The sequence below is a fragment of the Hemicordylus capensis genome, chromosome 5, assembly GCF_027244095.1.
Source record: "Hemicordylus capensis ecotype Gifberg chromosome 5, rHemCap1.1.pri, whole genome shotgun sequence".
Lineage (NCBI taxonomy): Eukaryota > Metazoa > Chordata > Lepidosauria > Squamata > Cordylidae > Hemicordylus > Hemicordylus capensis.
The window spans coordinates 6,343,755-6,358,295 of record NC_069661.1 but is presented as its reverse complement, the minus strand read 5'-3'; the positions used below and the strand labels follow the sequence as shown (position 1 = coordinate 6,358,295).

Below are 14,541 nucleotides of genomic sequence, written 5' to 3'. Positions count from 1 at the left end.
ACTAAAGGTGCTTTGGAAACTGCCAATGATGCAGACTGTAAAATGAATCCTATCCTCTCTGGCAGAGATGGGGGGCGGGCAGGGAAGAGGGGAGAGAAAAAGGCCATGCCAAGCAGCAATCCCATGGCTGAGCGTCTGCAGGCAAACACCCACCCACACACCAGTGGGGAGATCACTGGCGCCTGGAGGCAGAGCTGATTTTTTCCTGCTTTTGATTTCCTCACAGTCATACCAACCCATCCTGCTGGAGCTCACCAAAAGGAGCTGCTCAGCTCGATGCCATTGACAACCGCCATCATAACAAACAAACAGGAAACCAAAGCAAGGAATACCCTGATGTTGGGTCTATTGAAGCCTGTGCCTCCGCGGAGCCCACCAAAGGGATCAACAGCCTAGGCTGCCTCCTGGAGGAGAGTCGAAGAAGGAAACCTCTCCGCTCTCCTCTACCCAGCAGCGATCAGGCCCGGCAAACCCCACCAGGATGCCGGCTGGGCTGTTGTCGAATAGCATTCTCCCACCCACCCTCCACCCACTTACATTCTCTGGGCTAGATTTCTCTTACAGGTGTTGTTCAGAAGTGGATAGCCCCCACTGCAGAGAGAGGAGCTAGAGGCGCGCGCGCACGCACACACACACACACACACACACACACTTCCTGCACTTTCTGCAATCCTGCATTGTTTTGAGGAAAACTGCAAGGAACACACAACAGTGGCAGGCGAGCAGGCATTATTAACTCAATCAGGAAAGGAAGAGCTGTCCAGGAGCAGTGACCCTTCAGGGTTTCGCTGACAGAAAGGCAACGTTTGGAGAATTGGCATGCGGCAAAAGATGATGGGGAAACAACTGTGTTGGTTGCTTTTTTTAAAAAAAAGGATTGGCAAGAATAATGGAAAAATAGGTCCGTTAATGGATATTAGCCATGACAAACCAAATGGACTCCCTGACTGCTGGAAGCAAACAACTGAGGAAGGCATTTGGACTGGCCACCGCTGGAGACAGAATGCTAGGCTAGAAAGAGCCTAGATTTGATATTCTCATCTTCAAGACAACTGCCTAAATAAAAACTCTAGAAATGGCATAATTCATACAGAGTCTCCTGAGAGTTCTCCATGCTTGAGGTTTGCTGATAGACACACACACACACACACACACACACACACACACACACACACACACACCCCTCTCTCCCTCTAGCCCCCATGATTCCCAGGTAAGAGGTAAAGCTTTTTTGATGTGGTCTTCTATGCCAAGTACATTCTGCAGACATAGAAGTCATGACTGCCAGGTCGGTTAAGCCTCGGCCCTCCACTGACTAGAAGGCTGAACTTGGGAGATCTGGGCTGAAGTCAGAATGATCTCAGGGGATGAGCCTTATTCATGGCACCTTCTCTTAGCTTCAGTGGACAATCTGTGAAACAGGAATATCAGCTCAAAAGATGGTGGTGCACAAGGAGAACCACAGGGGTAGGCAACCTTTGGCACGCCAGCTGCTGATGAACTACAACTCCCATCATGGAATGATGGGAGTTGTAGTTCAACAACCACACCTGAAGTGTCAAAGACTGCCTGCCCTTGAAGGATTTATAGCAGCTTGGAGATACTGTATTTACCTGAATTGAAGTCTAGTCCCCCACCACACCCCAAGTTCTTTGATGTTCAAGATCAGGGTATAGAACATAGGACCTAGGACCTAGGAAGCTGCCATATAATGAGTAAGACCCTTGGTCCATCTAGCTCAGTATTGTCTACCCAGACTGGCAGCGGCTTCTCCAAGGTTGCAGCCAGGAATCTCTCTCAGCCCTATCTTGGAGATGCTGCCAGGGAGGGAACTTGCAACCTCTGCTCTTCCAAGAGCATCTTCCATCCCCTGAGGGGTGTATCTTCCAATGCTCACACATCAACTCTCCCATTCATATGCAACCAGGGCAGACCCTGCTTAGCTAAGGGGTATAAGTGTTATGCATATTCAGGAATACACAAATTTAGGCTTAGCTCACTAGCCAGCCATTATCGGTGGTTGCCACCCATCCCCTCTCTTCCCTCAGATCCTTTTCTGGTACACAGGCAGGCCCTGAGAGAGAAGAGGGTCTTTTTTCATCTGCACTGGGAAATGGAGATGGTAGGAAAGAAGGGGGAGTCCTCACTTACTGCTCAGAAAGGATTCCTGCAGCTTCTTGCCTTCTCAATAATAGCAAAAAAGAAAAAAGGAAGAGAGACTTCTGGGGAGGTGTGGTGTGGTGCTCGGTGTTCTGAAGGCCAGAGGGTTGGGGGCACTCACCATTGGCGAGCGGGCAAGTAGACTTGTAGGTACCTGGTATATTATACTTTGGGCACAACCCAGTGAGACTTTTTCCGAGTTCCACGGAAAAAGTGGGATGAGGAAGAAGTCATAGGAAGAATAACCGTTTCTTTATATTTTACATGCAGTTTGTGAAAACGGCACCAGTGGCGTCATCCAGACCTTCAAGTCAACCAGGTGCAGTGCAATTATCAATGTTGTCCATGTTATACCACAGGAGTGTCCAATTTAATAAACTGTGTCAGGGGATGATGGGAGTTGTAGTTCAACAGCAGTGGCGAACTGCCTCAGGTTGACTGCTCAACAATCCATTCTAATCAAATCAGCTTTAACCTTAAAATATCGCCACAACAGCCTGAAAACATCATGCTAATTCCAAGAGCTCCAAATGGCACAGCAATGGCCACATCACAGTAAGAGGTTCTCTCAAAATCTCTGCTTAAAGTCGTTTTCAGCCAAATCCAAGTAAGAACTTTTACATTGAAATCAGGAGGGTTAGAGGTGCCCGTGTGTGTGTGTGTGTGTGTGTGTGTGTGTGTGTGTGTGTGTGTGTGAGAGAGAGAGAGAGAGAGAGAGAATGAGAATGTTCCCTATAACAGAGATTCCCAGATGTTATTGACTACAACTCCCATAATCCCCAGCCAAAGGCCATTGCAGCTGGGAATGCTGGGAGTTGTAGTGAAAAATGTCTGGGAATCCCTGTTAGACGGAACACTCTGTGTGTGTGTGTGTGTGTGTGTGTGTGTGTGTGTGTGTGTGTGTGTGTAATAAATATAAAAAGTAAATTTGAAGGGACTGGAGATTTTAAGGAGACCCTGTCAATCTTCACTTTAATATTCAAAGAAAACAACATACTGTTTTTACCTGAATACAAGAAGACTCTGAATTTAAGACAAGCCCATTAAAAAAAAGAGAGAGAGGTTAAATACAGGATATACCATTATTTACTGAAAAGGAAGAGGACTTTGAATTTAAGACAACCCCCTGATTTCTAACATGAAGAACTTGGGAAAAACCTAGTTGTGGATTCAGATAAATACAGAATTACAAAAAACCCAAACTGTTTTACAAAGCTGTCTGCATTCAAGATAGGAGATAAGAAATTCTTGTCCCAGGAATTTCTTTAGTGGAACACACACCCCTAAGCCTAAAAGAGGAGAGAGGAAGGACAAAGGAAAAACAGGGCACCTGATCCAAACTTGTTGCCAATTACTCACTCAACCCAAGTTCAACGCAATCGAAACTCCAAAGCTGCACAAAACAAGTTTTATAATGAGAATTTGGGAAGGCTGAGCGCCCAGCAATGTAGCTTAGAAAAATCAGCAGACCCCACCTGACCAGACCAGCAGAATGTTTTTCACTGTGCTTCATATGTGGGGGAGGAATATATATTATTCCAAGTAGCTCTGGCACGGACAAGAATGGGAGCAGAAAGGAGAATCATATGGGAGCAGAAAGGAGAATCTCGCTACCTCTGGAACTTCCCCACCAGTGGCAGCAAAACAGGGACTGGCAGTGATGGTGGAAACCAACCAGTCAGGTGAGATAACGTGAGCACACAACACACACATCTACATGAACCACAGACTGCCACACTGTAGACGTCAAGAAGAAATTCACGTTATACTGGCGAGACACACAAATGGGAGGAGAAGCCCGGGGAAGGCACTTGTTTCATCGCCTGCTGCACTCCAGCCTGTACCGTTCCAGATGCAGAAAAAGCAGCGGCATGGTTAACGATGATTTTCTCATGCGTTCTGAATGGCAGATTAATTAGACCATCACACAGCTGTACAGCCACACGGGCAAGATTGCCGCCCTGCACTTGACATGTAGCTGTCAATCAGTTAAATACTGAAATAGATGCTTACGGCTTCACTTTATTTTACACATCACCCGGGCAACATCAACAGTGTGCCAAAATCTATGTGGCAGGCTATTAAGATGTATTAGCACCAATACAATCCCCTCACTGCTCCTGGGCTCTCTCCCTTGCCAGCACCCACACCGAGGACACCGGATTCAGTCTCTGCTCTCCAATGACCTAATTATTTGCTTTTAATTCTGCACCCCCAAAATCCTACACACAAATGCAGGCATCAGCCCAGAGACTAGTCAGATACAGCAGCATCAAGCAAAAAGGCCAAGCAGGAGACAAAAAGTATCACCTTACTTCCTACGATTAAATATTTAAAATGCTACCAGCTTACGAGTTCCCAGCATTTCCCGTTTAAATCCATCGTGCCTCAACAGCAGTGCCTAAATGGAAGATGAGATTTTATTTTTAAAAAATGCATCAGTATAGGCTACAACTTACCTAGGCTGCAACTTTCAGGGGAGATGCTGTGAAACCAGACTGGAGGGTTGGCTGGGTCTTGGGTCTCCTCTCCCTACAGGTTTCCAGCAAGCAACACTTGTCCCTCTGGTGCCAGTTTGCACTCAGGTGGCCAAGGCAGGCAGTTGCTCGTGGTCCTCCCGGTGGCTTCAATATTAATATCAATCAAGCCGGTGCATCTTTTCCCCCCTCACTTCCAATTGGTGAGGAGCAAATGGGTGGGGAGAGAGCATGACCCATCAGAATGCAGAAGCACCACTTCCCATTCCAGTTTCCGAGAGGAAGAGATCGCAGAGTCCAGAGGTCCGCCAAAAAACAACCCCAAGGGCGAAAAACCAAGGGCAGCAAAAGGTGCCCAGCTACATAATTCCAAGCCAGTCTGGCACTGCCGATTACTCAGCCCAGGAGCCCGGCATCTCTGCCTCTCCCCCTCCATATGCCAGCTTTGAGCTTTGCTGTGTCTCAACATTTCTCGCCTCTGCTGGTATATAGGGAGGGAAAAGCCCAGCACAATTAAAGTGACCCTGCACACTGGAGCCTGCGCTCCACTGGATGTCCTGATCGGAAAAAGCCGGGGTTCCTCCTTAAAAGCTGAAGTGAGAGGTGGACCCGAGAGAGCTCACCTATCTGAGAAGAGTGCAGGGAAGAGGATAAAGAGAGGGAGAGAGGCAAGGCTGCTGCTGAAGAACCAAGGAACTTGCATTCTGCTTACTCTCCCATTTGTACTATCAATTTGAATCTCACAATCAGCAGCAAGATAGAGCAGGAAAGCCTCCTTAACAAGCCATCACCTCCGCTAATGCACAAACAGAAGCGTCTTTCAGAGGGGTCTGCGAGGGCTTAAAAGGAGAGGAAATGAACTGAAAAGCTCCTCAAGCCTGCCTGAAGTCTCTCAACACAGGTTCCGCCAGCTCTTCCCTCCAATTGCAGATCTGGTTGCAAATAAGTGAAAAAGAACTCTGAACATGCTCAGGGAATTATGTGCAAGAATTCAGCTCAGGAACCGACAGCTGATTCTGGAACGAAGCCTCAAGAACAGTGCTCTGATAGAACTGGCGACCGCCTTAATAAAAATCTCCCTGCCTCCAGTCACCCAAAGCAGAACATTAAAAAAACAACAACACTGAACCCCAAATGCCAGACTATCTTATTTCATAAGCCCATCTAGCTTATTTCTCTTTATCGCTCCTTACTAGACTATCTGATTCTTCAGCGTTAAATTAAAACTGCATACTGAATTCATACGCCAATCTTAGCTACGATACACTTGTGGGTGCACATCTTTAAAAGGGTGATATGTTAGTAATAAGGAGGTTTTTAAAGCTTGCTTTTGCATGATCAAGGTTGAATAAGAGCTGAAAGATTACCAGATTATCTATTTTTCCTGACTGGTTTATTTACATTTCTCCATTTGCTGGGTTCTTATATCCCTGCCCCCTCCTTTTTCAGACCAGATCATGGGTAGCCAACCTAAGACCCTCCTGCTGTTGGATTACCACTCTCACCCCATCCCCAGCTGCAAACTGCCATTTGGGGGGGGGGACTTACATTTTTGCACTTATTGGCATTAAGAGTATAAATCAGAAACGCCATCATGTCATGGCAAACTGAGATTTTGTTCATCAAGGTGGATAACATTTAGCTTCAATGCAATTTGAGTTTTGGTCCTTCACTTGAGGAACCTCCAAGTTTAGAGGCACTCTACCTCTGAATTCCAGATGAGGGGGGACAACTGCAAGAGGGTGGTGGACTTCATGGAAGCAGATGGCTGATAACGGTGGAAACAGGACACTGGACTAGACCCTGGGGTCCCCAAATGTTGGACTAAACTAAAGTAAAGTTGTGCCGTTGAGTTGGTGTCGACTCCTGGCGACCACAGAACCCTGTGCTTGTCTTTGGTAGAATACAGGAGGGGTTTCCCATTGCCATCTCCCGTGCAGTATGAGATGATACCTTTCAGCATCTTCCTAGATCACTGTTGCCCCATATAGGTGTTTCCCATAGTCTGGGAAACAGACCAGTGGGGATTCGAACCGGGCAACCTCTTGCTCCCTAGGCATGTTGCTTCCCCTCTGTGCCCACAGTTCTCACTATCCCCAGACACAATGGCCGAAGCCCAATTCTGCCAATGACAAACGAACCAGATATTGATGTTTGACCAGCCTGACATTAACAATGCATTTCAAAAAGACTGCAAAGTGCTGTTTTAACAATCATCTGCATGTGACAAAGGTTTGCTGTGGAATCTGCTTCCATGTGGTGAGCGTGGAGATTCATCATATCCTGGAAAGTGATCATCATTTCTCACGGGATTGGATAAGTTGTGACTCTTGTCACATGGGGGTGGAGGCACGACCCACAAGTAACAAGTGCAAAGTAGGCTTTTACCTTGTAAGGGGGGGAAAAGAAAAAAATCTGCCAGGAGAGGCCAATCAAGCCATGCTATTAGAGCAGCAGTCCTCAAGGTCCACAAACTCCTCCTGCTGAACGTCCGTGGAGAGAGCCTTTGAGCAGCATCATGGAATCCAACCAGGTGATGCTCTGATCAGTGACTGGATGGCAGGCTCCTGCCAGCCACTTGTCATCAACGTCATTTTCCTTCCAGGACTGAATTTTGGATTGTTCTCTCTCCTTACGTTTCCAATAAACCAAGGTTTCAGCAGTATCCTGCCAACTACGCCAGTTACAAAGGGAAAGCTGTGCATAACAGGAGCTCCCAACCTTAGGTCACCAGCTGTTGCTGGACTACAACTCCCACCATCCCCAGCCACGCTGGCCAAAAGGAGTGATGAGAGCCAGCCTGGTGTAGTGGTTAGAGTGCTGGACTAGGACCGGGGAGACCCGAGTTCAAATCCCCCATTCAGCCATGAAACCAGCTGGGTGACTCTGGGCCAGTCGCTTCTCTCTCAGCCTAACCTACTTCACAGGGTTGTTGTGAGGAGAAACTCAAGTATGCAGTACACCGCTCTGGGCTCCTTGGAGGAAGAGTGGGATAGAAAATGCAGATAATAGATAATGATGGGAGTTGTAGTCCAATACCCCCTGTAGACTCAAGGTTAGGAGCCCCTAGTGTAAAGGTAAAGTTGTGCCATCGAATCGGTGTTGACTCCTGGCGACCACAGAGCCCTGTGGTCGTCTTGGTAGAATACAGGGGTGGTTGACCATTGCCTCCTCCCGCGCAGTATGAGAGAATTCCTTTCAGCATTTTCCTATATCGCTGTTGCCCAATAGAGGTGTTTCCCATAGTCTGGAACATACCAGTGGGGATTCAAATTACAGCCTCTTGCTCCCTAGGCAAGTTGCTTCCCCGCTGCGCCATTTGGTGCCTAGCCCCTAGTGCTTAAACACACTTATTTTTGTGTAAGAGGCAGAAGTTAACTACCCCATTTCCCCACCCACCCTGCAAGTTTCATACAACTTGCAGCTCACTACTCCAGTACAGTGCCTTCAGTTCCTTGCGAAACCATAGGGTAAAACTTAACCTCAGGTCTGAGAGCAGGGTCAGGTCACTCTGTCTCTCCAGCTGTTGCTGAACTACAACTCCCATCATCCCCAGCAATAAGACACTGTGCCTGGAGATGATGGGAGTTATAGTTCAGCAACAGCTGGAGAGCCAGGATTGCCTTCACCTGCCTTAGAGCATTGTATTGGCTGAAACGCAAAGAGAAATCAACAAGACTGTTTTTAAGGCCAACCGCTGAAGAAGAAGGATCTCTTTAATAAGGAGGCATCCTCCCACCTCCTCCCTTTGTGTTTCCTTCAAAAGGATCTTCGGCTGCGATAAGAACATAAGAACAGCCCTGCTGGATCAGGCCCAAGAAGGCCCATCTAGTCCAGCATCCTGTTTCCCACAGTGGCCCACCAGATGCCTCTGGAAGCCTACAGGCACGCACTCCCTCCTGCTGTTACTCCCCTGCAACTGGTACTCAGAGGCATCCTTTAAGATAAGTTATCCAAACCCCTCTTAAAGCCCTCCAGGTTGTTGGTTATCACCACATCTTGTGGCAGAGAATTCCACAAGTTGATTATGTGTCATGCAATCAATTCCATGGGATGACCCTTGGTTCTAGTGTTATGTGTGAGAGAGAAGAATTTCTCTCTATCCACTTTCTCCATACCATGCATGATTTGATAGACCTCTATCATGTCTCCCCACAGTTGTCTTTTTTTCTAAGCTAATTAGCCCCAAGGTGTTGTAGGCAACCAAGCCTCATAAGGAAGGTGTTCTAGGCCCCTGGTCATCTTGGATGCCTCTTCTGCACCTTTTCCATTTCTACAGTGTCCACTGTTGGGATCTGAGCTGTCAGTGACTGACCAGGAGAGAGATCTTAAGGTCGCATTGAAAGTGTCGACTCAATGTGCAGCAGCTGTGAAAAAGGCCAATTCCATGCTAGGGATCAATAGGAAGGGGGTTGAAAATAAAACAGCTAATATTATAATGGCCTTATACAAAACTATGGTGCGGCCACACCTGGAATACTGTGTACAATTCTGGTCACCACATCTGAAAAAGGACATTGTAGAACTGGAAAAGGTGCAGAAAAGGGCAACCAAGATGATCAGGGGCCTGGAGCACCTTCCTTAGGAGGCAAGGCCACAACACCTGGGGCTTTTTAGTTTATAAAAAAGACGACTGTGGGGAGACATGATAGAGGTCATGCATGGGGTGGAGAAAGTTGATAGAAATTTTTCTCTCTCTCATAACACTAGAACCAGGGGAGTAACAGCAGTAAGAGAGAGGGCATGCCCTCAACTCCTGCCTGTAGGCTTCCAGTGGCATCTGGTGGGCCACTGTGTGAAACAGGATGCTGGACTAAATGGGCCTTCTTGGGCCTGACCCAGCAGGGCTCTTCTTAAGGAACCAGCAAAAAAGAAAAGCAATGAATAAATAAAAATCCAGGTGGCGGGAAAAGCTGGGCATTAACAAGAGAGCCCAAAATTCTGTCGTTTCCTACCAGTCTCCAGCTGGAGTACTGGAGAAGTTATGCAGACCAGGGCCAATAGGGGAAGAGAACTGACATTAACAACCGTGTGTGTGAGCCAGCATAGATTAGCGGTTAGAGTGTTGGACTAGGACTGGAAAGACCCGGGTTCGAATCCCCATTCAACCATGAAACTCATGCATCTCTCAGCCTAACCTACCTCACAGGGTTGTTGTGAGGATAAAAGTAAGTGTGGACAGGCTCCTCGGAGGAAGCGCGGGATATAAGATGTAAAAATAAACCTTGGCTGGTCCCAGTCAGGACTTTCCTAGACAGCAGCCACCTTCTGTAGATGCACTGCCACTGAGTCGTTCAGGACCGCCCTGTTCTAGCTCTGACCCCCGGCGCCACCCCACTGCCTCCCCTCATTCCAGCACGTAGAGCACAGCAAGGAGGAGACATGGAGGTCTTCCAGAGCCCAGGAGGCCCATCCACGTCCCTTTGCCACGCCGCCATACGTGCTGGAATGAGGGGAGACCTGCCAGCAGCAGGTGCAGCAAAGCTCTGGGGCAGAGCGAGCGCCCCAGCGCCAGGCCTGAGGACCCTTGGGAAGGCTCCAGCTTTCTGAGACACAGAGTGATCTGATGGGCCGCCCCGCCCCTACATACACATTCTAAAACAGGAATGCTATTGTGTCCTACCAAGGGGAGAGAGATTGCCATCTCTTGGCTTTTGCATAGATAAAAGCTAAAGAAGTTTCTTTAATGGGCAAGAAATACTTGCTCAGTAGCTTTGGCAGACAGATGGCTGCAGGCTGCTGGACCCAGCCCGCAGGCTGGGGCAGGGTCTGGGCTCTGGAAGTGGTCAGGGAGGCAAGCCAGGCTGGGCTGGGGGGATCCAAGCTGTTTGCCAGAGTTTTTAGCACTCTTTGCAAGGGTGCTCTTGCCCGCTTCTCTAAACAGGTGCATTTAAAAAAGCCATAGACTTCCAGGACACAGACACGTTAGAAGGCTCCCTGACGTTCCTACAGCTCTGGAAAGCAGAGCTCTCACATTACAGGCTCAATGAGAATTGAGGGGCAGGCTGAGACGCAAACCGGCCCTCCGTTCCATGATGCAACCCTGGAGTGGTCCCTGGGAGTTCAGCACTTTCTGTTGGTCTCTGCCCCAAATGCTAACAAAGCCTTTATTCCCTGGCAGAAGCAAAGCCCTGCTGGATCAGGCCCAAGAATGCCCATCTAGTCCAGCATCCTGTTTCACACAGTGGCCCACCAGATGCCTCTAAGAAGCTCACGGCCAAGAGCAGAGGGCACGCCCTCCCTCCTGCTGCTACTGTTGGGGACCCCAACGTTCAACCCAGAGCTACCAACCCAGAACTATATGGAATTCAGGCCTGTGTCTAGTTCAATTTTATTAAGACAGGAATTAATGCCTGGACTCAGGGTGAATTGACACCCAGTTCTGCCTGGGTAATGCCTGGTAAATGAATTGTAAGAGGCAGGGGTAATCTAGCACTGGTTATCAGTGTTTGTGGAACTCACAAGAGACACAATGGGTCAGGCTTAATTACCAGTCTCATACTGCTGGAATTAACCTGCTGTCCAGTAATCCCCTTATCTCACTGACAGGATGCTTCTGCCTCAGTCAAATGTGTTGATTAACTTGCCTCACACAGGTACCCCCTTTTTATGTTACTTTGAATATTCTCTTGTTATAATTACACACTAGATAGAGGTACACAAGAAATAATGTAATTGCTGTCTCACACAAATAGAACTAGTTCTCTCACTAACTCCTGACTTGTAACACCTTTTGGGACCAGGCTAGCAAATCTGGGACAAGAGAAGGGGCCCATTTGCAACTCAGAGATGCAGATTTGCTTTGGGCAATGTCCCCTCCTCAAGATAGCAGCTAACAGAAGATGAGATTAAGATCTCTCTGGACTGGCCGAATAATTAAAAGATGATATCCAGGAGGTAACAGCAAGCTGTCACCTTTTTGGGGACGCAGGAAAAGATGAGGAGATTAGAATAGACTCTATGAGAGATCAAAGGAAAATACAACTATAAAGAACAGGCTTACTGGACAGAGAACTAGCAGTCTTTTGCCTACAGGCAGTCTTGTCCCTACACGCAAGACTTGCTCAAGAGCCATCCCAGAGTTTGCTGCTAAGCCGCGGGGCAACAAGCAGGAACTCTGTCCATGGACAGGAACTGTCTGTGACTTCCACTGCGCAGTGAGAAGTCAAGACTTCCCCAGCCATGGTGCTCTGACTCTCTCTGCCTCGCTCTGAGCAAACTGCATGCTTGATCTAAAAGCTCCTGTCTCCAGCCAAAAGCCTCTCTCCTTCAGCTGAAAGAGCCACCGTTCTCAAGCCTCTGATCCTGGTAATATGCCACCCCACAAGCCCTGGATCCCTCCATCCTTTCCCCTTCTTCTCCTTTACCTTCATCCCTCTACTAATTCCTGATCTCCCCAAACCATGCCAGCCCTCAGCCTTCCTTACCTACCCCCCCCCCTTTTCCATCTATATCTGAATTGTATTAGGCTCTAGGAAGATTTAATACACACACATATGTTAGTTAGGAACACTGGGTGAATATTGGTGCTGGCTAGGGTTGAAATACTGTTAGTGATATTGAAAGAATGTCCTGCTTTCTGCTCAGCTAGATGGATGTTGTTATTCTTTTATACTCAATAAAGCCCATTGAATCATTTAGGATTGCTTTGATCTCTTTTCTTCCTTGCGCCCAGATCCTACATGGTCCCTATATAAAAGAACTTGGTCACTTGGTGACACTGATGAGACAGGCCTAATTTTGTATGCTAGCTAATGAGCATATTTAGTATATAAATCAGGCCTGGACAACAACACTACTCTCCTGCAACTGGTACTCAGAGGCATCCTGCCTTTGAGGCTGGAGGTGGCCTTTAGCCCTCCAACTAGTAGCCGATGATAGACCTCTTCTCCACGAAGTTATCCAAACCCCTCTTAAAGCCATCCAGCTTGTTGGCTGTCACCACATCTTGTGTCAGAGAATTCCACAAGCTGATTATGCGTTGTATGAAAAAGTACCTCCGTTTGTTGGTCCTAAATTTCCTGGCAATCAATTTCATGGGATGAAATCTCTCTCTATCCATTTTCTCCACACCACAACTAAATAGCCCCAGGTGTTGTAGCCTCTCCTCATAAGGAAGGTGCTCCAGGCCCCTGATCATCTTGGTTGCCCTCATGTGAATTCCCCAAGCGGGGGGGGGGGGGGAAGAGCCTGCAAAAATGCTATAGGAAGATACCTGCACGTCTGTGGCAGGGGGGTGGAATATACTCCAAGTGGAAAGGGGGTCTCCACTAATGAATTCTGTTACCCCACTCCTGTCAGTCTCCAAGCATGGGGGGAGTGACAAACTTCGCCCACTATCATTACTAGTGACTGTGGTCAAGACAGAGCACTAAAGCAAGGCTGACGCTGCCTCCTGACTTTACGCAGGGATTATACTGAGTCAGACCACGGGTTCCTCTAGCTCAGTACTCTCTACTCCAACTGGCAGTGGCTGGCTCTCCAGAGTTTCAGGCAAGAGCCTTTCCCAGCCCTACCCAAAGATGGTGGGGATTGAACGTGGGACCTTCTGCTCTATCCCTGAGCTATGCCCTTGCTTTTTGGGAAAGCAGAGTTGAAAGGAACCAAGTCCACAGTACTCCTCACTGGAAAGCAAGCAGGCCATTAGAAGGGACTATCTACAATTGGCAAGACTCCCATTTACCTAATCATCCCAGGCAGCGGCCAGGAGGGCTTTCGATCCGCTTCGGCTGATTCGCCACCTATGTCCATTTCTGGAGATAAACAACCTTAAAACAGCGGGGCATATGCTGGTAACATCCGGACTTGACTACTGCAATGTGCTCTACAATGGGCTGCCTTTGTAAGCAGTTCGGAAACTGCAGTCAGTACAGAATGGAGCAGCCAGGTTGGTCTCTGGGGTTGCCCAAAGAGATCATATTACACCCTTCTTGAAAGAACTACACTGGCTGCCAATAGGTTTCTGGGCAAAATGCAAAGTGCTGGTCATTACCTATAAAGCCCTAAGCGGCTTGGGTCCGAGGTATTTAAGAAAGCACCACCGCCTTCATCAACCCCACCGCCTATTATTTTTTATTATCATTATTATCATCATTATTATTATTACATTTATATCCCGCTCTTCCTCCAAGGAGTCCAGACCAGTGTACTACATACTTGAGTTTCTCTTTCACAACAACCCTGTGAAGTAGGTTAGGCTGAGAGAGAAGTGACTGGCCCAGAGTCACCCAGCTAGTTTTATGGCTGAATGGGGATTTGAACTCAGGTCTCCCCGGTCCTAGGAGGTCCAGTTGTAGATGCCACCGGCTCATTTGGTGACGACTCAAAACCAGGCCTTTTCAAGAGTTGCTCCGGGACTCTGGAACAAGCTTCCTAATGAAATCAGAGTTCCCCCTTCTCCGAATGTTTTTAAGAAGGACCTGAAAACATACCTGTTCAGAGCAAAAAAGCAAGCCTTGCACCTACCTGTATGGGAGAATTTTCTAGAAGTAGCAGGAGAGGTAGCATAACATTGAGTGTTTTTCCAGCTCAAATATCTCTTTACTTTTTGGATTGAGACAAGAATATGTTTCCTCCACATTTGGAAATATAACCAGTCAATTAAGATCAAGACTTCTGAGTACGCTGACCAATGTCAATTCAAAGACCCATGTCCACTTGCACTTGAGAAAGTAGTATTTCGAAACAGAGGTCACCAGGTCACCATAGTATGTGGACTTCTTCACTCATGTTTTCACCTCATGGACTCCATTGCTCTATTTTGATATGTAGTTTGTGGACTCTATTATCTATGTATTCATTTCTACTATGGATTCCGCTGTTTTTGGTTGATAACACAATTGATCTATGCATATTCATTAAGTAATCCATAATTAATACATATTCTGACATAGTAACTCTCTAT

At 47.5% G+C, this 14,541-nt stretch overlaps 1 protein-coding gene across 8 annotated transcripts in view; it reads right to left on the bottom strand.

Moving 5' to 3' along the window:
* The window catches only part of SLC4A11 (solute carrier family 4 member 11), a 265,118-nt gene that overhangs the window by 158,483 nt on the left and 92,094 nt on the right, over window positions 1-14,541 (bottom strand). Inside the window, exon 1 of one of the 8 annotated variants that reach the window (XM_053256949.1) lies at window positions 4,620-4,699. The exons of the other annotated variants lie outside the window; for them this stretch is intronic. The gene's annotated coding sequence lies outside the window, so the exon portion shown is untranslated. Of the gene's footprint in view, window positions 1-4,619; window positions 4,700-14,541 lie in introns of those variants that run through there. 8 annotated transcript variants of the gene reach the window in all.